Source organism: Cnephaeus nilssonii, assembly GCF_951640355.1.
Source record: "Cnephaeus nilssonii genome assembly, chromosome: 1".
Classification (NCBI taxonomy): domain Eukaryota; kingdom Metazoa; phylum Chordata; class Mammalia; order Chiroptera; family Vespertilionidae; genus Cnephaeus; species Cnephaeus nilssonii.
Genome location: NC_137072.1, coordinates 28,049,356 through 28,072,857, shown reverse-complemented (window position 1 = coordinate 28,072,857; position 23,502 = coordinate 28,049,356). Strand labels below are relative to the sequence as shown.

At 42.4% G+C, this 23,502-nt stretch overlaps 1 protein-coding gene across 2 annotated transcripts in view; it reads right to left on the bottom strand.

Annotated features, from left to right (window-relative positions):
• The window catches only part of FAM107B (family with sequence similarity 107 member B), a gene marked incomplete at its 5' end in the record, with an annotated part of 259,485 nt that overhangs the window by 70,213 nt on the left and 165,770 nt on the right, over positions 1–23,502 (bottom strand). The window contains one exon of one of the 2 annotated variants that reach the window (XM_079768518.1): positions 15,279–15,446. The exons of the other annotated variant lie outside the window; for it this stretch is intronic. Of the gene's footprint in view, positions 1–15,278; positions 15,447–23,502 lie in introns of those variants that run through there. 2 annotated transcript variants of the gene reach the window in all.

The window sequence follows — 23,502 nt, the reverse complement described above, 5'->3', positions numbered from 1 at the left end:
AAAGTAGACTTGCTCTTTATGAAACCTTTGCCATAAAACTACCCAGAATGTGACTGAGGAGGAGGGGGCGAGAGAGGAAGAAGATAAAAAAGAGACAATGAGGCTCTCATATAAGAAATTTTGCTTTCCAGACCTACCACAAGTCAGTTCCTTGGTGATGTTTTCAATCTCTAAAGGATAAGTAGTGATTTTTTTAAAAAGAAGAACCAAAGGAATTCTTTTTTAAAGCTTTGGGTTGACATATAGAGTATTTACAAAAGAAGAACCTATCAGTTCAATCCTACCTAGACATGTTTTAAGTGTCCTGAGCCATTCCCGAGGCTGCTCACTCCTACTGTTCACTTTCCCATTTGACCTACTCAGCTCGGCATCCTAGCTGACTGACAGACATCACCTTAAACATGTAAATCTTTGTTGTAGCAGGTATTAGCTAGGGGGAGGGGGGCGGTAAAGAGAGATTTTACCGCATTAAGGCAAGAGAAGAATTAAATTGGTTCATGTAATCCAAAGAAGTATTGAACAACTAAACCATAAATAAGTCAGGAATCACTGAGTCTCAGGAAACTCTGGACAAAGGCCCTGGACCAATGTTAATTATGTGGATGAGAAGAAGACACTTTCTAGGAAATGGTATGAATCAGAAACTTTCAGATGTCCCCTGTGTAGCAAAATTTAAGTTTACACATTGCTTATAATTTGTAAAGACGTTGTGACACTCTATATGGGAAATCTGGTGTACAAGTACTGTGATTATATTTAATAAAATAAAGTATTGCAATAGTGGGTAACTGACACATCTGAAATTTTGTCTTCTGATACTAACTTTTTAAAATTAGCATTATTGTTGAAAGTATTACAAATGTCCCCTTTCCCCCCTGCTTTTAAAGGTTTAAAAAGTCATTAAGACTTGCAAAAGTTACATTGATATTAAAATATTTCTTCCTCAAAAAAATAAAATAAAAAATAAATAAATAAATAAATAAATAAAATAAAATATTTCTTCCTCAAAAAAAAAAAAAAGTCCTGAACCATCTATCACCTAAAAGCTCTTTTAAATGCTAACAAGTCAAGCAAAATGACTAATTATTTAAATATTAATCATAGCTAGTGTGTCATTTTCTAATAAATAATTTATTTACAATAAATTAGTGCTGGCGAGTTTAATGCAGATCTTTAGAGTACATGGAAGGCATCGAAAAGGCAATGTTTATGAACTGTTAGGAATAAGGCATTCCTTTAATAAGATATAATAAAGTTAAAAATAATAATAAAAAGAAAGGAAGAAAGAATTCAAGTGAATGGCAGTGCCATAGAGTGGATAAGCACACATTCTCTGCATTGAGTATAGCTGAGTTCTGTGTGATCTTGGGTAAGTTACTGAATGTCTCTATGCCTCCGTGTGCTCCTCAGTAAAATGCAGTCAATTATAGTTCTGCATCACAGGGTGAGGATCAAAACAACGATGCATGTAAAACATTTAGTATGGTGTCAGAAACAACTCACGTGACTGTCATTCTGGTATGAGTTTTAGTTCCAATTCTACTCATAATTAGCTGTGTGTTCTTGGGCAAGCTAGTTAGCACATCTGAGCATTGGCTTATTGACCAAAAAAACGAGGAGTCTAGGTTAAATGATTTCTTTATCTCTATGGCTTCTCCAAGCTCAAACCCCCTTGACAGCGCAATATAGTTTATGATTTCAAATTCTTCTCAGTTTCTGATCACACCTTCTTTATGACTTATTGGTCATGGCCAAGATTTATCTGATATAAGTGTGTGGTCACAAAAAAAAGTCCTAACATATTGGGAAATTTTAAATAATTACTAAAAAAGATAATCTATTATGGTCTCCACCATCATGTGGAATTCTATCTCATAACCTCATGTTCTAATCTCTTAATTTAGGTGGGTGCCAGGTACCCAAGTTATGTAAGCAATAGAATTAGCATATACAGACAGAATTTAATGTCACTGCTAAACAAGACTAATAAAATTAACCTGACACGATAATATTCCTAAAAGATTGTAAAAATGGTACTTACATAATTGCAAGTATTCCCAATACTTAGATAAAGCCAGGATAATCCTTGCTTCTCTATTAATTCTCTAGATGTCCCCAAGCTGCATCAATGTTGACCATTTTCCCTGACACCTTGGCCAGTTTAAATTTCATCTACTTGCACTGTCATTAAGAGAGAAGCATCAACAAGCTCTAATGAAATAATTACTTCGGGCAACAGTCCTCAATGGATGCTAAATAGGCATTGGGAGAAAGGTGAATGAGGAAATTCACAATGCAAGGATCAAGCAGCCACCTCATCAACCCCAATGTCACTACAAGGGCAACAGCCAGACACTTTCCTGAGATGACGAAATATGCAGTACATAATACCACCAACAAATCAATCTTACCTAAAATTCTGGACATGAAGCAAATCAGGCTTTGGTGCTAACTTCCTATTTACAGAAATAGAGAGGTTAGGTTTAAAGAGAAAACTATCAGTGAAGTCCAGAATGTGGGACAATCTACAAGACAACTGACCTGATTCTTCAACAAATAAATAGCATGGGGAGAAAAGAGTAAGGGAAGAAGAGGTGTTCTAGAGCTTAAAAACTTCAAGAGGTGTAACAGTCCCATGCAATGTGTGGGCTTTGTTCAAATCCTGGTTTGAAGAAACTAACTGTAAAAAGATATTTTTTAACTACTAATAGGGGTGAAAACAACGCTGGTGAGATGGGGAATTCTATAGATACCTGGGCTGCCTCCCCCTTTCCCCCCTCCCCCCGCCCCCCCTCCCCCGCCCACTTGATGTCTGTTCTGGAACTCCATATTCAGCCACTCACCAATCAGCAGGGCCCATCAGCAGAAACTGGCCATAGCCAGGCACCCAGTTCCACATAGAAACTCTCAGGTAAGAAGATTCAGAAGATTCATGGTTTCTAGAAAAAGAGTCAATTCTTGGGACTATTTACTAGTAAGAGGTAACTTACAGGTTACTCTGCCAGCAATTTTTGCCAATAGGTTCCTAGCAGCTCCAAGTTTCATCTGAAATCCATTCGTTCATGTAAAAAGCATAAAATGTGCCCTGGCTGGTTTGCTTGGTGGTTAGAATGTCGGCTGGAGGACCAAGGGGTTGTGGCTTCGATTCCCTGTCAAGGGCATGTACCTGGGTTGCAGGTTCAATCCCAGGTCCCTGCCAGGATGCGAGCAGGAGGCAACCAATCTATGTGTCTCTCTCACATTGATGTCTCTTGTCTCTTCCCTCTCCCCCCCCCCACCCCCATTCCTTCCACTCTCTCTAAAAAAAAAATGGGATAAACATCCTCATTCCTCGGGTGAGAACCAAAAAAATTAAAAAGCATAAAATCATTGCTCTGGGCAGATAGTATTTGAAATGAGACAAGAAAAAGAGATGGGCAACGACCAAGTGGAAACTTAGATTTTTGCATTCTTAAGTAGTGCTCCACCCCAGCATCTCTATTCCCTGGAGCATTTTGGTTTTATTCTTTTTTATCTTTTTTTTTTTTGTCTACCTTTTTAAAATTATTTTTTTCTTTTTGTTAATCCTCATTGAGGATAATTTTCCATTGATTTTTTAAAGAGAGTGGAAGGAAGGAGAAGAGACAGAGAGAAAGAAACACTGATGTGAGAGAGACACATCAATTGGTTGCCTCCTGCACGCGCCCGGACCAGGGCCAGGATTGAGCCTGCCATCCACGTAATTGCCCTTTACCGGAATCAAACCCGGGACCCTTCAGCCTATGGGCCGATGCTCTATCCACTGAGCCAAATCAGCTAGGGCTATATATTTCTTTTTAATTGAGGCATAACTTACACAAAGTAAAAGGCGCACATCTTACATAAACAGGCCCATCACTTTTTACCTCCTGCAATTATAATTTCACTTGATTTGGCTTTCCAGTATAACATCCCCTTTCCTCAAGACTAGTGCTGGTCAGAAGCAAGCCTGGAATGCAAGAAGAAACACGTTGGGACCTGCTTCCAACTTCTGAGCCCTGCATGCTGGTTGCCTGCTCGGATGGCCAGCCAGGGCACACAGAGTTTAGTTAAACAGAGTCCCATGGCAACTAACAGTACAGCTTCTTTACTGTATTTTTAAGTCTCCAACTGCCTCCAAATCCTGCTTTCCCAAAGCTAGCAGTTCAAGTCATAGGGTTTTTAACCTACTGCTTCCTGGAATGGTCCAATAGGTTTGGAACAATGGTTGCCCCCTTGAGCAAATTTTAAAGACCTGGCATTTCACACAGCATAGCTAAAATTATATAACTAGCTCTTACCAAGCTCCTTGATAATCTTTTTAAAAATACAGACCAAAAGATATGAGGTGTTTAACATCTTTTCCAAATTTTCAGACATTTATGATACATAAAGAATTCCTCTGCAATAGAGAATATGAACTCTTCCAATACGATTTTATGTAAATAGGAAAAAATATCATTTAAATACAGAATTGTTACAGAGGACATAATATATTCATATAAAATATAATTACATAAACATCATGAAAAGTGCCTAATTCCGAATTAAGTGCCATCCGTTAATAAGGCAATAGCCTTGGGACAAAAGTGGCATTTCTGGTACATATAACACTTAAAACACAACTCAAACACACAAACTCTGCCTAATAACAGAATTACGTGTTTTTCATTTGGCACCATCCTCATACTATGCCTAAGAAAGCTACTTCACAAATGTATCACTTTGAGACACTATAATTTCCACATGGCAATGCCAAAATTAAAATGCAGTACAAAATTCTCCTTAAAACAATAATTAAAGATTTACCTCGCAAGTTGATTATTCCAACTGGGATTTCAAACCCCTTCTGAAGATAAGAAGTCAAAGTTTTACAGACACAATTAAGGGAACACCGAGAGAAGGCCCAAGTTTGGTCCTCACTCTTATAACCTTTCCTACAACCTTGGGTAAGCTTTTTAATGTCTCCATGCTTTAGTTTCCTCATTTATGAAACACTAATAATGGTACTTCTCTCACAGAATGACCTGGAAGATCACAGAAGATAATGAAGGAAACCATGCCTGGCATAACAGTAAATGCTAGCTATTACAGTTATCATCCTAAGGCCCATCTCAGTGGAAATCATTTTCACTAGCCCAGAGTATCTTTTTCTGACAGGGCAAAGAATATTCCTCAAAAGGAAATGTATTGTGCAAACAATCGATAAACCTCAAAAACATTCTACAAAGTGAACAAAGCTGGACACAAAAGGCCACATACTATGATTCTCTGTATACGAAAATTTTCTGGAAAAGGCAATACTCAAGACATAGAAGAAATATTAGTGGTTGCCCAAGACAGGAGTGGGAACAGAAACTGGCTACAAAGCCTAAAACTGGATTGGGGTGATAGTTGCTTACAGCACAAATTTACTAAAAGTGATGGAACTGTACATGCAGAAAGGGTGAACTGTATGGTTTATAAATTTTTCTCAATAAAGCTGTACTAAAAGAAAGGATGTGTTTTGAAAGTGTTACGGATAGCAAATTCAGATATTTTCCACAGTATAGCAAAAATAGTTGAGCACACAAGAACCACAGTTGGGCATTAATCCTGAGTTTCTTCCTAGGTCAAACTTCTTACTTCTCTGACCCTGTTTCCACATCTAAGAAATAGGACTCATAACAGCATTAAGGTCAGAGGCTGTTGTGAACATCCTATATAATAAAAGCCTAATATGCAAATTGTCCCCTAGATCAGGAGTTCGACTGGGAGTTTGACCGCTCACCATGACGTGCACTCACCACGAGGGGGCGGTGCGGAACATGGTGGGTGTCAGCAACGCAGCACTGGCGACAGTTGGCAGTGGAGGCGCTGCCGCCACGATGGGCCCCGATGAGAGCGGACCCCGGCAGGATGGTGGAGCATATGAGGGGGCGGCGCCAAGGCGGGGTGCCAGGTGGGGCTGTGAAGCTGGAGGCGAGAGCTGGGGCTGCAAGGCTGGGGGCACAAGCTGGAGCCCGATCCCCGCAGGCCACCCTGAGGGACCCCACCCATGCAAGAATTCGTGCACTGGGCCTCCAGTTATTATATAATCTTCCCCCAGGTTTCCCATATCAGTAAGTGGCACCACCCTTTACCCAGGTGCCAAGGCTAAAAATATAGATGTGACTCATGACTGCTTTCCCTCTTGTATATTAGCCCCAATCTATTAGCAAGTGCTGATGGTCCCATCTTCCAAATATATCAAACATCCAACTACTTCCATCCCAGTTCTGACAATATCCCCAGGGATTCATACGAGCTTCCCACAGCTTCCTCCTGCTTCCATTCTCAGCCCCTCTACAGAGACCACTACAATCCAGGCTAGAGAGGCATTTATTTTTTAAACCTTTTATTGTTTAAAGTATTACGTATGTCCCCTTTTTCCCCCATTGACCCGTTCTAGCCCACCCCCTCCCCCAACCCCAGGCCTTCACCACACTACTGTCTGTGTTCTTGGGTTTTGTATATACGCATACAAGTTCTTTGGTTGATCTCTTCCCACCTACCGACCCACCCCCACCTTCCCTCTGAGAATCAACAACAGTCTGTTCCATGCTTCAATGTCTCTGGATGTATTTTGTTCAGCAGTTTATTTTGTTCATTAGATTCACATATGAATGAGATCATGTGATACTTATCTTTCTCTGACTGGCTTATTTCACTTAGCATAATACTTTCCAGGACCCTCCATGCTGTCTCAAAGGGTAAGAGGTCCTTCTGTTTTACAACTGCACAGTATTCCAGGGTGTAAATGTACCACAGCTTTTTTATCCACTCATCTACTGATGGGCACTTGGGCTGTTTCCAGATCTTAGCTATTGTAAATAAAGCTGCTATGAACATAGGGGTGCATATATTCTTTCTGATTGGTGTTCCTGGTTTCTTAGGACATATTCCTAGAAGTGGGATCACTGGGTCAAATGGCAGTTCCATACTTAATTTTTTGAGGAAACTCTATGCTATTTTCCACAGTGGCTGCACTAGTCTGCATTCCCACTAGCAGTGCACGAGGGTTCCCTTTTATCCACAACCTTGCCAGCACTTATCATTTGTTGATTTATTGATGGTAGCCCTTCTGACAGGTGTAAGGTGATACCTCATTGTTGTTTTAATTTGCATCTCTCTGATGATCAGTGACTTCGAGCATTTTTCATATGTCTCTTGGCCTTCTGTATGTCCACTTTCTAGAAGTGACTATTTAGGTCCTTTGCTCATTTAAAATTGGATTGTTTATCTTCGTTTTGTTAAGTTGTATGAGTTCCTTATGTATTTTGGATATTAACTTTTTATCAGATGTATCATTGGCAAATATGTTCTCTCATACAGTAGTGGGATCCCTTTTCATTTTGTTGATGGCTTCTCTTGCTGTGCAGAGCTTTTTATTTTGATGTAGTTCCACTTGTTTATTTTCTCTTGTTTCCCTTGCCCTAGGAGATGTGTAGGCAAACATATTGCTGTAAGAGATGTCTGAGAGTTTTGCTGCCTATGGTTTCTTCCAGGATTTTTATGGTTTTACGGCTTACATTTAAGTCTTTTATCCATTTTGAGTTTATTCTGGTGTATGGTATAAGTTGGTGGTCTAGTTTCATTTTTTTGCATGTATCTGCCCAATTTTCCCAACACCATTTATTGAACCAGATGGGTATTTATAAACTGGGAGGCAGATCTAATATCTACTATTACCTGCTCAGAAGCATGCCATTGTCTCACCATCAACCAAGTCCAGACCATGGGCAACAGGCCCCACATTGTCTGGACCTCATCTCGCATCCCTCCCCCCAACCTAGCTCCATCCACATGGCTTTCCTAGCATTTTTCAAGATGGAGCTCCTCCTCCAGTCTCTGGGCAGCTATTTGCACTTGCCTCTGCACAGACAGATGAGAACAAGGTTCACCCTTTCTTCACTCGGATCTCAAATTCTCCTCATCAGAGGGGCCTGACCCCATTGAAAACACTATCTCCTTTCCTGCCAGACACTAGCACTGTCACTATCTGGAATCCTATTATCTATGTATTTATTTACACTATGTCTTCCCATGAATACAAACTCCATGCAGGCAGGGATTTTGACAGTCCTACCCACTGCCCTATCCACACACACCCAGAGTCTGGCACAGTGCCTGGCATATAGGAAAATTTGTTAAAAATTTGCTAATGAATGAAGAAATCTCATAATGCACTGAGTACAATGCTTGTCAGGTAGGAAGTGCTCAAGAACTGTTAGTAAAAATAAAAATAATATTATTACATTTATTATTATATTTCAAGAACAAGAATATGGGAGCCCTTCTAGATTAACGGACTAACCTAGATCAAATCCCAAGTCTGACAATCTAGTATTTCCAAGATGCATATTGCCATTCTATGAGCGCAGAATAACTGCTGTTAAGGATGATAAGGCCATTCTCCTTACCATTCTGTGCTTTGCTGCCTCCTGTCACCTTCAAAGAGTCACGCCTACCCTAGAGGGTGGTCCTCATACTATTAGAACCCTAGAGCAGTCCCCACAATGACAACTTACAGTCATGGGGTGCTCCACCGGTTAGAAAGAGTAAGGTTTTCATTTCACTCTCAAGATACTCTAAGACAGTGGTTCTCAACCTTTTTAACGCCGCAACCTTTTAATACAGTTCCTCATGTTGTGGTGACCCCCAACCATAAAATTATTTTCGTTGCTACTTCATAACTGTAATTTTGCTACTGTTATGAATCGTAATGTAAATATCTGTGTTTTCCGATGGTCTTAGGCAACCCTGCTAGCGGTTCTCAACCTGTAGGTCACGACCCACAGGTTGAGAACCACTGCTGTAGAGCCTAAGACCATCGGAAAACACAGATATTTTCATTACGAATCATTGACAGTAGCAAAATTACAGTTATGAAGTAGCAACGAAAATAATTTTATGGTTGGGGGTCACCACAACATGAGGAACTGTATTAAAGGGTTGCGGCGTTAAAAAGGTTGAGAACCACTGCTCTAAGAGGTAGGCAAATGTGATTATCTCCATTTTACAGATGAGGAAACAGAGAAACAAATAACCAGCTCAAAAATCATATACTAATAAATGGGGAGCTTGGGCCTAGGATTCTGAATTTTTTTTAAAAACTAGGCCTCTCTCTTTCCAACATACTACAGTACTCTGGGCATCCATTAAAAAGGGAAAGAAAAGAAGGACCCTGACCACAACTTTACCTATTTTAAATAACATTAAGTTATAAGGAAAAGAATATTATTTTAAAAAGTCTCTCTATATATCCATACCCACAATGGCATTCCTAACTTCCTCTAGAACATGGGAATTTTAATAGATCTATATCAGATGTTCATAAACAACTATTAATTATGTATACTGCAGGAGTTTATAATATGACTGCATGATTTTATAAACTCACTAGAGGCCCGGTGCACAAATTCGTGCACAGGTGGGGTCCCTCAGCCTGGCCAGCGATCGGGTCACGGGAGGTTGGCCGGGGGGGAGGGGCCATGGGAGGTTGGCTGTGGGAGTGCACTGACAACCAGGGGGCAGCTCCTGCATTACCCCCTGGTAGTCAGTGCGTATCATAGTGACTGGTCGACCAGTTGTTCAGTCGCTCAATAACTTAGTCTTTTATACATACAGATTAGAATGCATCAAGCCCAGAGGTCTGAAAAACCTGGATAAAATGAGTTTTAACTTTAACTCTCACAAAATGTACTGTGTTTCATCTATATAATAAAAGCCTAAGTGACTGTTATGGTGGAACTACCAGAACAACCGGTCGCTATGATGCTCACTGACCACCAGGGGGCAGATGCTCAATGCAGGAGCTGCCCCCTGCTGGTCAGTGCACTCCCACAGGGGGAGCACCATTCAGCCAGAAGCCAGGCTCACAGCTAGCAAGCGCAGGGGCGGTGGCGGAAGCCTCTCCCGCTTCCGCGGCAGTGCTAAGGAGCAGCGAGCCAAGCGGTAAGGAGCAGAGTGCAGGTGGGCCATAAGAAGCGAGGGGTCCTGGACTGTGAGAGAGGTGTCCTAATGCTGGCTTAGGCCCGCTCCTTCCAGGGAGTGGGCCTAAGCCGGCAGGCGGACATCCCCCAAGGGGTCCTGGACCGCAGGAGGGCGCAGGCCAGGCTGAGGGACGCCCCCCAAGTTCACGAATTTTATGCACCAGGCCTCTAGCATATTAATAACGGCACAGAAAAACTTACACCAGTACTACAGCCCTCTCTCCAATACACTTTATTGTACAAAACTTGTGTCCCAGAATAGAGTAAAACATGCCATTTCTGTTATCTTTACAACACTCCTGAAGGCAGAAAGACATCCTGAGAAGCTGGGTGAAGAGAGAAGGGAGGAAGTCCCCCATCCTCCCCCATGTCCCTCATCCTTATTTTGGCATCACTGCTGCTAAGTTATTAAAAATTTGAGTCAAAAGTCATGGGCAATGGCACAACAGCATAAACACCATGGCCAGCCATGTCAGGGACCGTGTGTTCGGGACTTCATGATCTTGTATTTGCCCTCACCTTGCTGTGGGAGGTATATCTCACTAAGTTCATTTCACAATTGAAAGCACTAGAGCCGCCAGGGGTTCTGGGACTTACTGCAGGTCACAACACTGGGACCTGGGTCCTAACTCAAACATGTCTGGCTTCCAAAACTTCAAACTGTTCCCCTATACCACATTTAGAAATGTATCCCCTTCCCCAAATGCCACCCTTTAGTCTAGGGTTGGCACTGAGGAAGGCTGTATCCAGTAGATGCTTCAGTGTAACATAAATCAGCACTGACAACAAAAAAGACCAATGGAGAATGAGGTGACAAAATCTTCCCAACTACATGCACTTACAACCAGCCAGGGTATGGTTAACTGGTCTACCTACATTTTTTCTATCTTGTTTTTAGAGGAGACTTCTCAGCACATACTCAACCCAGAAGGATTCAGCATTTCCCCCTTAAGATTTATCCTCCTAAGGACTGCTAAGGATTTATGATTCAGTAGCAGAGATAGTACTACAAAAAGCCCAGAGGCTCCTGCATTTCATGGCCTCTAAAGGGGATTTTCTTCACACCCCTAAATCCCAAGACTTTGCTATGGGCAGGAAGCATTACAGTCACCAAACCAAGCCTCCGCCCCACCTCCCCGTGCACACACAACACTACAGAGCGCAGAGGATGGTTACTGCCCTGCACCAGCTGCCTCATCTTACATGAAGTCTTTGACAGAACCACACTCTGTTAAAGAGCTCACCTAATGTTAAAGCAACACTCCCTGTTTCTGCACTCTCCCCTGTTTTCCTTCCTGAGTTTGAAAAATATTATTAAATACGTCTTTCTATAATTTCCCCCACAAACCCATGTCAAATATTCTCATTTGTAAGAGAACCTCTGGTGGTCATAGATGTAGTCAGTTCCCCTCTGCGTAACACTAGTCTTCAACTTCTGGGAATTCCTCAGAACAGCTCAGGGACACCATGTCTCCACAACTGCCCCTTAGGTTTAGCTTTAGTGAGAACTCTGGAACAATACCATAGTTTCCCAGTCCCTCCTCTAGACAAAACTGAACAGCCCAGATCTCACCACAGTGCTCTTAATCAGCCCTGAGAAAATACCACTCATTTCCCTCCATGCCTCTCCCAACTTGCCCTTCACCTTATAGTCAGGAACCCAAATCCAAGGCATTAGCTCTGATTTACATCATTCTTTCTGAGTTACTGTAATTCACAAAGTGCTATTTTCCCCCTCACAGCTCCTAACATAATTGTCATTAAATAATTTTTGTGTAATTTTGTACAGTTCTTTAAATATCCTGGTCCTGCCATGAGGGACCTTCATCAGTCTTGTCAACTGCAGTATACCCAATGCTAGGCCAGTGCAGACGCATAGGCAGCTCTAAGTAAACGTTAAATGATGGAGTGAATGAAAAGCAAAGATTCCCCTATCAGCCTTAGAAACAGGATATCCTGTTGTCAACTTAACATGACTAACTGGCAAACTACACCAGTCTGCCAAATTAGTTTATTTCTTTACTGACAGGGTACTGAAATCAGTTATTAGATGGGTAAAAGTGTGGATGCCTTTTGGCTGAGTTTTAAGAACTTAGCGTAAGGAAAGGTTTGTATGGCTAGGCCCAGCACTTCTTGCACAAGAAAGACAAACAAAAATAGGCCTAGATTAGATAAGGAAATTACACAAGGAAATGAAGGGAAGTGTCATCAAGTCATCCCAGCACTACAAGGTCCTGGGCTGGGCACACAGACTTCTTACTGGCACGGCAGCTTTCCCAACGCAATGCATGCCAATAGTGAGATGTAAAGTGGATGGGTGCCCACAGCTACTTTCTCTAGGCTTAAAGAAGGGTAACGACTCCCCCACGATATCTGAGGATTTTTCCAAGTGCCTGAAATCCAGATCTCATACAACCGAACTTCCTCACCCACAGAGAATTCTGGAGGGAGGGGGAGACAGGACATTAATAATAACAATAAGCCATAATACTAACCTACTACGGTCCCTCTTTTTTGGAGAAATGTGTTCCACCCCACGACCACCTTCAAAGGAAGCCAGTAAAAATCTCTTCCACCTTTACTTGTGATATTAAACAATTTAGAAATCAAAGGAAAGAAGGAGGGAGGAAGGGATGGTGGGAGGGAGGGCAGGAGGAGGAAAGGCAATGTCTATCCAGTTCAGGTGTAGGATTTCTCATAGTACTTCTCTCAAGCACAAAGCAAATCTACTTTTAAATGTCCCAGGAATGGATTCCCCAGTCCACAGGGGTATGAGGCTGGTCTTCACAAATAGCCCTAGCAAGACCATCACACTGGACCACTCCAAACTTTTTCTCCTCCCTGTGAGGCAACATTACAGAAAAAAATAAAGCTACTGACCTCTGACCTCAATCCAGCTTAGCTATGCTGCTTACATTGCCCAAGGCCACAGGAGAGTTGAAACACAAGATTTAGAGATCTGATATGTGCTATTTGAGTTTCTTTTTTTACTTCTATATGTAGAAAGGTACCATTATTTCAGAAGGAATGCTGATAACTACAGCAGACTACATTCTACACACATTAACTTACTGGTCATTACCGCACTGCAAAAACACCTTGTGTGTGCATGGAGATTATGAAGCCCCAAATAAGGAACAGGAACAAAATTGTACCTGACAGTACATAACCACAACTTCCTTCTTTAAATTCTTCTAACTTCAAGAGGTATTGCATCATCCTAATGATCAATCTCCTCCTAAACAGTCGTCTCCAAGACCTCTTTTTACATTGCACGTTGGAGAAATGAAATGCTCAAAAATTTTACAAGTGGAAAATACAAGTATGTACCAACAAAAACATTCAGTGATTAAACTGACATTGAACAACGTGTTGTTTTTTTGTTTCTGTTTTAGTTTGTTTTTTGGGGTTTTTTGTGTATTTTTTTCACAAAGACACATACTCAAAAATACTCTACTCATAGGGGAATCCCTCTTAGTTACTTTCTCAATGCAAAGTCTTTCAGAAGCAAGCATGTAGTCAGCTATAAAACCACTGCTATTCCTTGTGCTACAAAAAGAGTTCTTTCCACTATATATTTCCTATGAATCTCAATTTTAATTTTTAAATATTTTTAAAGCTGATTGACTTTTATTCAAAAATAGTCAATCCCAAAGTACTATTGAAATCCACAAAACTTTTCTGTCAGCATATTTATTCTTCAAAAGTAAGTGGAACTTGCATTGTTTTTCCTTTCTTCCCTCCCCTTTCTGTACAGGTGGTTATTTGAAAAGACATTTAAGCAACTTGTTGGTATTAATCCTGTTTGAAAGTGGCAAACCACTATTGTAGAACTAAAATTACTGGATATATTTTAGTCAGATGTGACTGGTAAAGATGAAGAATCAGTAACTCCCTCATTCACACACATACACACACTCTCACTCACTCACTCACTCATACACACACCATGGCTGCCAAGTCATAAACCAAGCAAAGATGCCTTCATCCTCAGGCTGTGTCTTGGTGGTTGGGTACATGAGTGACTTTTTATTTATTGTTTTCACTTTTTAATAAATATATTTAATTTTATACTTAAAAGTTTAAAACTTGAAAGTATTAGCACTAAGAAATATCTAGACAGGCACCCTGGATACTATTTCAACTTAAAACAACTTGGACAGCTAAAATCTCCAAAGCTATGTAGGAGGAACATGGCCAGAGGAGAAAACTAATGTATCTGTTAGCAGGAAATCCTCAAGTTTAAGAATGTAAATCTAGCAGGCCTCATCCCATTTTTCTGTACTTCTTTGACTGACACTCATTCTAATCAAATGACTGCTCTACTGGCATTGACTAAAGTCTTTCGGAGGAAGGAAGGACATGGTACCTTGCTGCAGACAGTAAGATCTGCAATGTGTCCTCTTTTAAGAGGATTCCTGTCCACATTTCAGAAGGGGCTTTACCATTCCCTACCCAGTCTATCAAAACTTAGCCATCAGTAGCCATGCCATCCCCGAGGGACCAGGAGATGCTTGGGGAGAAATTGGGAACCAACATTTTAGGACTTCTTAGGTGCAGAGGCCACCCCAGCTACTGGGTTCATTGGCGCAGTAGGAGAGGAGATATGTCAAAACGGAAAAGTTACTTACAGACTGGAAACAGTGCCACTGTCATCTTGAAACCAGCGGGGCAACCCCCCGCGGCCCCTCCTTTGTTTGCCCAGGCGGAGGCTCCCTCGGGCCCGGAGCCCGTGTCCAGCCGCCCGGGGCAGCGAGGGGCTAGCCGGGCACCGAGGGCTCGGCATCTGACCGCTCGAGGCGCACCCGGTGGGCGGCTCATCCCGCTCCAGTCGGGGTCTCTCCATTTTCAGGGCCGAGAAAGCAACAATAAGAGGATCGGAGCGGCAGCCCGGGCTCCTCTCTCTCGTGCCTCCCCCCGCCTGCCCAACACCCCTCGGGCCCGGGATCACCGCGCCGGGGGCCCGCCACGCCCCGGCCCGGCGCCCTCCCCGGGCAAGACGCGGAGTGACCAGCGCACCCCGCACGCCCACCGCCCGGCGCGTCTCCTCCTCGCGTTCGCAGCAACCCCCGCCGCACGGTCCCCTGTGCTCGGACGGACGGACGGCCACCGCAGAGAAGCCCCGCGGCCAGGCCCGCCGGGGGTCCCGGAGGCCGGGAGCCGGGGGTCGGGGCAGGGCGGGGGTCGCCGCGCCGTCTCCCCGCGGGCACCCGCCTCCCCCGAGCTCCCGGTCTTTGTGTGCAAAGTAAGTGCGGGAGGCGAACCCACCTCAGCGCGCGCACAAAGGCGCTCGGCTCCCTCCGCGGCGCTCGCTCCGGGGCTGCAGTGGCGCTCCGGGGGCCCCCCGCGGCTCTGGGCGGCAGCAGCGGCGCGGACGCGGCTCAGACGGCGGCTGCGGCCCGTCCGACGCAGAACAGCTCTTCACACCCCGCGGCCCCGCGCGTCCGAATTAAGCGGCAGGGCGGGCGGGGGGCGGGGCGACGCCGCTGAGGCCCCGCCCCGGCCCCGCCCCGGCCCCGCCCCTCCGCGCTGGCCTCGGGCCCGCGATCCCTCTGTCGCCGGGAGCCACGAGAAAGTCTGGGGATTTGGTTCCGGGAGGTTTTCCTTCTGTTGCGTTAGTTTGGTTGGCTTCGGAAACTCTCGAAAGAGAAGAGGAAATGTTGGAAGAAAAAAACGACGTGTCACCAGATGAGAGGGATGGGAAATCGAAGGTGGCTGGTGGGTGTCTGGCCTCCTCTACTCTAAGTCTGTGATGGTCTGAGATTACTGTGGCGGAAGAAAACTCTAAAGGAGTTACAGAGGAAAAGGAAACAGATTTGATGTAATTCTACAAATGTCAAGCTGGAGCTTGAAACCCAGTGACCTGGGAATTTTCTCATATTTCTCACCCCCCTTTTTCTCCCTCCCCATCAAAAGGTAATTGGATTTTTTAATCTGTGCGCAAGGAGAAAAGGGTTTGTTTTACCTCTTTTTACTCTCGGGGTGGTTTTTTGTTTTGTTTTGTTTTGTTTTCTCAGCTCTCTTACAGTAAATTACTTCTCTACCCAGCCCTAAGACTCATAGATTATCATCTACCTGAATCTGAGTTCGGTAGATACAAAAATGGGTGATACCTGTTTCAGGGTCACAAACAAGGGCAGTAGGTTGATGGATGTTAGATCAAAAGTGATTTAATTTTCTTGGAAACAGATTAGTGAGTGTTTATTGGGAAGCTTTTTAGACTAAAACAGCTTGGTCATGATTACAGAAAAAGTCATCTCAATTATGGATTTCAATAAACAAATTACTCCTTTAAAGGGCCTGGCCATTCTTAGGTCCCTGAAGCCCAACAAGGGATGGAATCACCAGCCACAGGATTTGGAGAAAGAGAAGCTCCTCTTAAGCCCAAGAAACTGCCCTGTGTAAACTTCATCCACGGTGTTTCCCACCAGTCTTCCTTCTCTCCCCTTTGCATTGTGCTGCTTCTATTCTTGGCAATGGGTTCCCCTGTCACCAAACCAGAACCTTGGATCCAGCCTAGATTTCCCCCTCGCTCTTCACATGAAATTCAATTCCAAGTCCTGTGCATTCTACAGGCTGCCTATCCCCATCCCACTGGCACTGCCACAGTTGACCTTTGGGGTCTGTCACCACACTGTGGCACTGGTCTCCCAACTCTCCCCAGCCTCCTATCTCATACACTCTTTTTCTCCAAACTGCTTCCCTGCTGACCTTTCCAAGTGCAAATATACGTGGGTTCTTCCTCTCCTTAAATGGGGGTGCCCAATTTCTATTACGTGATTAAGTCCAAGCTCCTGAGTACAATACCCCAAAGGTCAGCCTTAACCACTTCTGTGAACTCTTCCTACATCCCCCAAGCACCCAGAGCTTCACCCAGCCAGGTGCTATACTGGCTAAATGGTCCTGCTCTGTTAATATGAAGAGTGGACGAAAGAATGTCACCCTTTATGCTCTTCCCCGTGCCTCCTCTCTACCCAACATACCTTAACCTCCACCCCTTCATCTCCCAAGAGCTTCTCTCCTCTCTGAGGATCCTCTTAAAAGCCTTCCCTCTCCTGCTCAAACTGAATGGGCCTTATCTGTCTTTCCCACACCTGACACAGTCTTGTAATTATTGCATTGCAGAGTTGGTGCTTGATATATATATATATATATACATATCTTTACATCTTGGTGCTTAACGAAGTGTCTGGCATATAAGAAGTGTTAGGGACTAAATTGTGTCCCCACCCCCAAATTCATATGGTGAAACTCCAACCCTCAATGTGCCTATTTGGAGATAGGGCCTTTAGAGAGATGATTAAGGTTAATGAGGTCATAACGGCAAGGGCCTAATCCAGTAGGACTGGTGACCTTATAAGAAGAGGAAGAGACACCAGAGTTTTCACTCAGCCTGCACACACACAGAGAAGAAGCCATGTGATGGCACAGCTAGAAAGCTGCCATCTGCAAGCCAGGAAGAGGTCTCACCAGAAACTAACCCTGCCAGCACCTTGATCTTGGACTTCCAGCCTCCAGAACTGTGACACCATAAATTTCTGTTGTGTAAGCCACTGTTATGGGAGCCCAAGAAGACTAATAACTAGATGCGCATTAGCCTCTAGTCTAATCTTGGGAAAGCACTACCTAGCAATGAGCCTGTAATGTCCCCTCAAAGCAGCCTGGACAAACGTCTATGATGCCAGCACAGTGGACAGTGTCTGCATATGGTAAGTGACCACACACCCTTTTCCCTGTCCGGTGAGAGAAATAGAAACATGCTGCTTATTCCGTAGTCTGAGGTATAAATGTCCATAGGCTCTCAGCCATTGCCCTTCTCTCATATCAGGAGCCATAATTTCTCTTAAACCAAAAACAGTAAGAGATCAAACATTACTTTGAACTTCTTATATCAAAGCTTCATTAAGAGGCAGGACACCAACACTCATTTATTAAATCCACTGTTTGGGGGCTGAATATTTCACATAGGTAGAATCTTAGGGGGGTTTTGATCCATGAAGGATCAAGTATCCAATTTGGTTTGAGGTCCCTGGAGTCACTGTGGGTGGACCCCAGAAATAAGAACTTTACGGTTGTGGACTACAGTGGTATTTATTTTTATATCCATACCATCTACCAGCAGTGCCTGGAACATAAGTGCATGATAGATGTTTGTTGAATGAATAAGCCTGGATTATTAGGGCACAGCTAGACTCCTCAGGGTTATGCCAAGTGACACTAAACTCTCAGCCTGAGTTTGATGTCCTGTAGATTTTATATTATGGATGTGGACAGGGCTTCAGGAAAAAGATCAGGTGGGCCAGTGGCCCAGGCACCTAGTGCTGTACATGGGTCTCTGCTCCTGGGCTAACACTTCATCAGGTGTGTGGAGGGCTTTTGTGATTTGCCTTCTCCAAATACAAAACTAAGAAAATACTGCTCTGAATAATTTTTTGAGTCACTTAACCGATTACTGGTGGTAGATTCTCTAATCTCACATTACTGGAACACATACATGATAATTTTCCATCCTATAATACCCACAAGGTTACTCATATATTCTGCTTTAGCATCACCCTTTAGCTTTGACATCTAAGGGGCCTTGAAATTCATTCCTAAGGAAAACTGAAGAAAGCAGAGATGAACATTTGAGGACATACTAGTAAAGTGGAGCAAAGCAAATCAATTTGGAATTTATGTTGTGTGTTTTTTTAATGTCCTACTTTGGTCATTTTCCCAATGCACAATCTTCACTTTGTTTTTTGCCCTAACCATCATCCTGAAGAGCTCCAAAGAGATGAGAAAAATGTAACAAAGCCCTAGAGAAGGAAATTTATTTCTATGTGAATATTCTTTTGTATCTTAAATTTTGCACTGTATACATGGAATTTGAATAATAATCCATTCAAAAATATATAACGTTTTAATTTTAAAATCATATTTTAAGTCATGTTCTTTAATATCTGTATTAGGTATCTTTTGCTGTATAACAAATCACCTCAAAGTGTAATGGCTTGAAATAAGAACTAATGATTTGTTCACAATGCTGTGGGTTGGCAATTTGGGTAAGGCTAAGTCATGGCAGCTCATTTTTGCTTCATTTGGTCTTAGCTAGGCTCTACCGTGCATGTGCAGTCAGTTGTGAGGGCAACTAGGGACCAGCTTGTCCTGGGTAGCCTCAAAGTCCAGATGTTAACTGGAGCTATTTGCTTGGCTGCCTCAGATGCCCCTCACACAGCTCTCAACTGGCTCACTATGATCTCTTCACAAGGCAGCTGGGCCCAAGAGGGTGAAAGAGGAAGCTGTAAGGCCTCATGAGGTCTAGCCCCAAGATCATTCTGTTGCATTCCACCACTCAAAAATATCACAGAGCCAGCCCAAATCCAAGGTTTGGAAAAATGAACTCTACCCCTCAATGGTAGAAGAGGTAATCATATTACAAAGGGACAGGAGTACTAAAATAGGAGGAATTTTGTGGCCATCTTTGCAAATAATCTTCCCCTGAATCAGTTGTGGAACTACACAAAAGAGGAGAACCATGACAGGTGATAACAGTAGTCTCAAGGGAAACCATTCTGATTTTTTTTTTAAATACATAGCAATTAATATATATTTTTAAATTTTTTTAATTTTTTTATTTTTTTTTAATATATTTTATTGATTTTTTACAGAGAGGAAGAGAGAGGGATAGAGAGTTAGAAACATCGATGAGAGAGAAACATCGATCAGCTGCCTCTTGCACACCCCCTACTGGGGATGTGCCCGCAACCAAGGTACATGCCCTTGACCGGAATTGAACCTGGGACCCTTGAGTCCGCAGGCCGACGCTCTATCCACTGAGCCAAACCGGTCTCAGCGAAACCATTCTGATTATAAGCCAAAAGTCCTTTCTGGTTGAGCATAATAAAACCCACAATGGATTCAATAAAGAACTAAGGCTTTAGGTCTCTAAATAAGCTAAGATTGACCAGATTCTAAATGGATGTATTAGTTATTTATTGCTGCATAACTGATTACCATATATTAGCTTATCCTTGCCTTAGTTCACATACTCCCCTGCGGGGTTCTTTGCTCAAGAAGAAAATCAAGATCTTGGCAGAACTCACAGCTCAACTCATGTGGAGCTCGAGGTCCTGCTGGCTGAATTCAGTTCCTTGTGGTTGTAGGACTAAAGCCTCTGTTTCCTTATTGGCTGTCAAGTAGGAACCATTCTCAGCTCCTATAGCTTGTCCACATACCTTACCATGTGGCCCTCTCCATCATCAAGTCAGCAATGGCACAAGAAATCTTTCCGGTGCTCCCAACCTCCACCTCCCTGAGTCTATGCTTCTAGGCCCTGATTTACAGTGTTCACATGATTAGGTAAGGCCCACTCAGATCATCTATCTTAAGGTCAACTAATCTGAGAACTTACATTTGCAAAATCCCTGCACAGTAGTACCTAAATTATTGTATGATTGAATAATTGGGAGAAGGTGTGTATAACATGGAGGGCCAGAAATCTTGGAGCCTATCTTAGAATTCTGCCCACGTCATCTGGAATATAGATAGATGGATAGACACATAGACAGACAGATGTTCCTTAATATAAAACATATAATGTGAGGGCAGGCAGAAGATGGGAGCATTGGGGAGCTATCCCATACAAGTTCATCAGTTACTTAGGTAAACCAGAAGCCAGGTAGAATAAAGAATTCTGATTAGGTAATAGCCTAGCTCCCTCCCATACAGCTCAATAGATAGTAAGTTTTCATTAAATTCTGATGACTTGATTACTGAAAAAATAAAGACAAAGTTAAGAATATTAACTAAGTAGCAAAATATGAATATAATAGCATTCCCTTTATTTTGCTTAGTTTGCACTGTTACATTCCATGGTAACACAATGTTCTAGTGTTTCTGTTGCTGCCCAATACTTTTCAATGGAGAGACTTATAGAACTCATTTGTAGAAAATTTTTGTCAAAAGATGTATGGCTTGCCAAATAAATATAGTATGTACCTTTTAAAATGAGTTAGTACTTAGAAAGGATCAAAATTATATAACCAAATCAAGAAGAATGTGCTATAAGCGAGATCCTGAGCTGTTGTGTTAAAATAGTCTCTTTGCTTGAGCATTCGTGAGCAAAGGAATGGAATAATTTTATTAAATATGCTAATAACACCAATAATAAAAATGAATATCCTCCCCTTTAATAGTAATCTTCTACAACATGTTTTGCAAACCCAACATCAGTGGTGGAGTTCATAATGTAACTGAACACTGATGTTTTTAGAGAGTTTAAAGTTTAGAAGTTTTAATTTCAATGTGTTGCCTAAAATGCTTAATTTAGTTTTAACAAAACACTTGCTCTTTGTTATTCATAATTTTAAAATCAAAGGGACTCTATAAAATGGTGATTCAAATTTGTAACTAAATATCACCTAAGAATCAAGAGAAACAGCTGTTAGTCACATAAACAACTATTAAATGATGCAAAGACCTAAGTTTTATGTCTTATTCTTTACATAAATCAGAAACCAGAAAGAAAGGATTTCCTGAGAGTCTTCCTGTATATTAAAACTAAAATTTCCAAAAAGCTGAGAAGGGGAAAAACACTGAAACTCTCATCCTGTTAAAAATATTAAGATATCTTAATAGTAGGTAATAATGAGTAAACACACCATCTCTGCATTTAAGCATAATAAAGACAATTTCTGTATATTTCCTAATTCGAATAACTAACATATAAAACCAATGGCCAATTCACTGAGAACATTCTAGATTTTTCTCAAACATTTTATTCTTCTTTCTGCTACACATTCCAGATGCACACATTTCTATTAACAGGAAGTATCCCTTAAAACTTTTGTATTGGTAGTAACTAGTTGAATGTCACCTACCTTTTAAATGATGCCTTAAAATAAGTTTATGGAGTAGTGAAATGTAGACTAGCCTGGGGTAGAAGAGATCTCAATCCTGGCTCTGCTCCTGGCTCTGCAATCCTAATTCTGTGACTTTGGATAAGATATTTAATTCACTGTAGGCTGGCCAAAACCGGTTTGGCTCAGTGGATAGAGCGTCGGCCTGCGGACTCAAGGGTCCCAGGTTCGATTCTGGTCAAGGGCATGTACCTTGGTTGTGGGCACATCCCCTGTGGGGGGTGTGCAGGAGGCGGCTGATCGATGTTTCTCTCTCATCGATGTTTCTAGCTCTCTATCCCTCTCCCTTCCTCTCTGTAAAAAAATCAATAAAATATATTAAAAAAATAATAAAATAATTCACTGTAGGCTGTTTCCTCTGGGTTTCATTCTTTTTTAAAAATATATATTTTATTGATTTTTTTTTTTTTTACAGAGAGGAAGGGAAAGGGATAGAGAGTCAGAAATATCGATGAGAGAGAAACATCGATCAGCTGCCTCCTGCACACTCCCTACTGGGTATGTGCCCGCAACCAAGGTACATGCCCTTGACTGGAATCGAACCCGGGACCCTTGAGTCCACAGGCCCTTGCTCCATCCACTGAGCCAAACCGGTCAGGGCTAGGTTTAATTCTTAATGATTCTGTAGCAAGATATAGACATCATCTTCCATATAAAAATTGCAGCACTCTAGTATACATATATATGTATACATACATGTGTATATACAAAGGTGTGTGTGTATGTGTATATATATATATATATATATATTTAATAAAAGGGTAATATGCTAATTAGACCGGACATCTTCTGGATGTCTTTCCTGATGAAGCCGGAGCCAGAGGGAAGCCAGCCCAGGTCCCGGGTGCCTGCAGGCAGCCGGAGGAGGGAAGCCCGGGTCCCAGGTGCCAGAGGAAAGCCAGTGCCAGCAGCCGGGGGCAGGAAGGCCTACTTTTGAACGAATTTTCATGCATCGGGCCTCTAGTAATAATAATAAAAGCATAATATGCTAATTAGACCAGACAGCCAAATGACCTTCCAGACGTCCTTCTGGATGACCTTCCAGATGAAGCCAGGGCTGCGAGGGCTGAAGCAGCCACCATGGCTACAAGGGCCAAGCCCCTTGCATGAATTTCGTGCATCAGGCCTCTAGTATATATATATATAAAAGTTAAAGTACTGATAGTGTTTCTGTTGCTGGCCAGGTTTGGCTAGAAAGGAGGCCTGTTCGATCCACTTTGAGTTTCCAAGTAAAGTCCAAACTGCAGTTAAAGTTAAATCTTGCCAGAGAAAGTTTGCTCATTAACTTTGCTTAGAGAACTGTATCATCCAGACATTGAAGCGCAAATTACTGGACTTGAGTGGTAACATTCTTCTATTTGTTCTGCCCAATCTTAACATGAATTAAAAGTCTACCTAATGTTAGCTTTAGCTAGATAATGTTAATATGAATAAAAATTTGCACTTTATAAGGAGAAAGAATGAATGAGAAAAGGATAGAATCTACTGGGGAATCTAAAGGCAATTTCTGGAGATGTTTATAATCCTCCCCGTTCACCTCACAGACAGCCACTGTCCTTGCTCTGAACAACCTGCCTTGTCCTAGTTCCTGC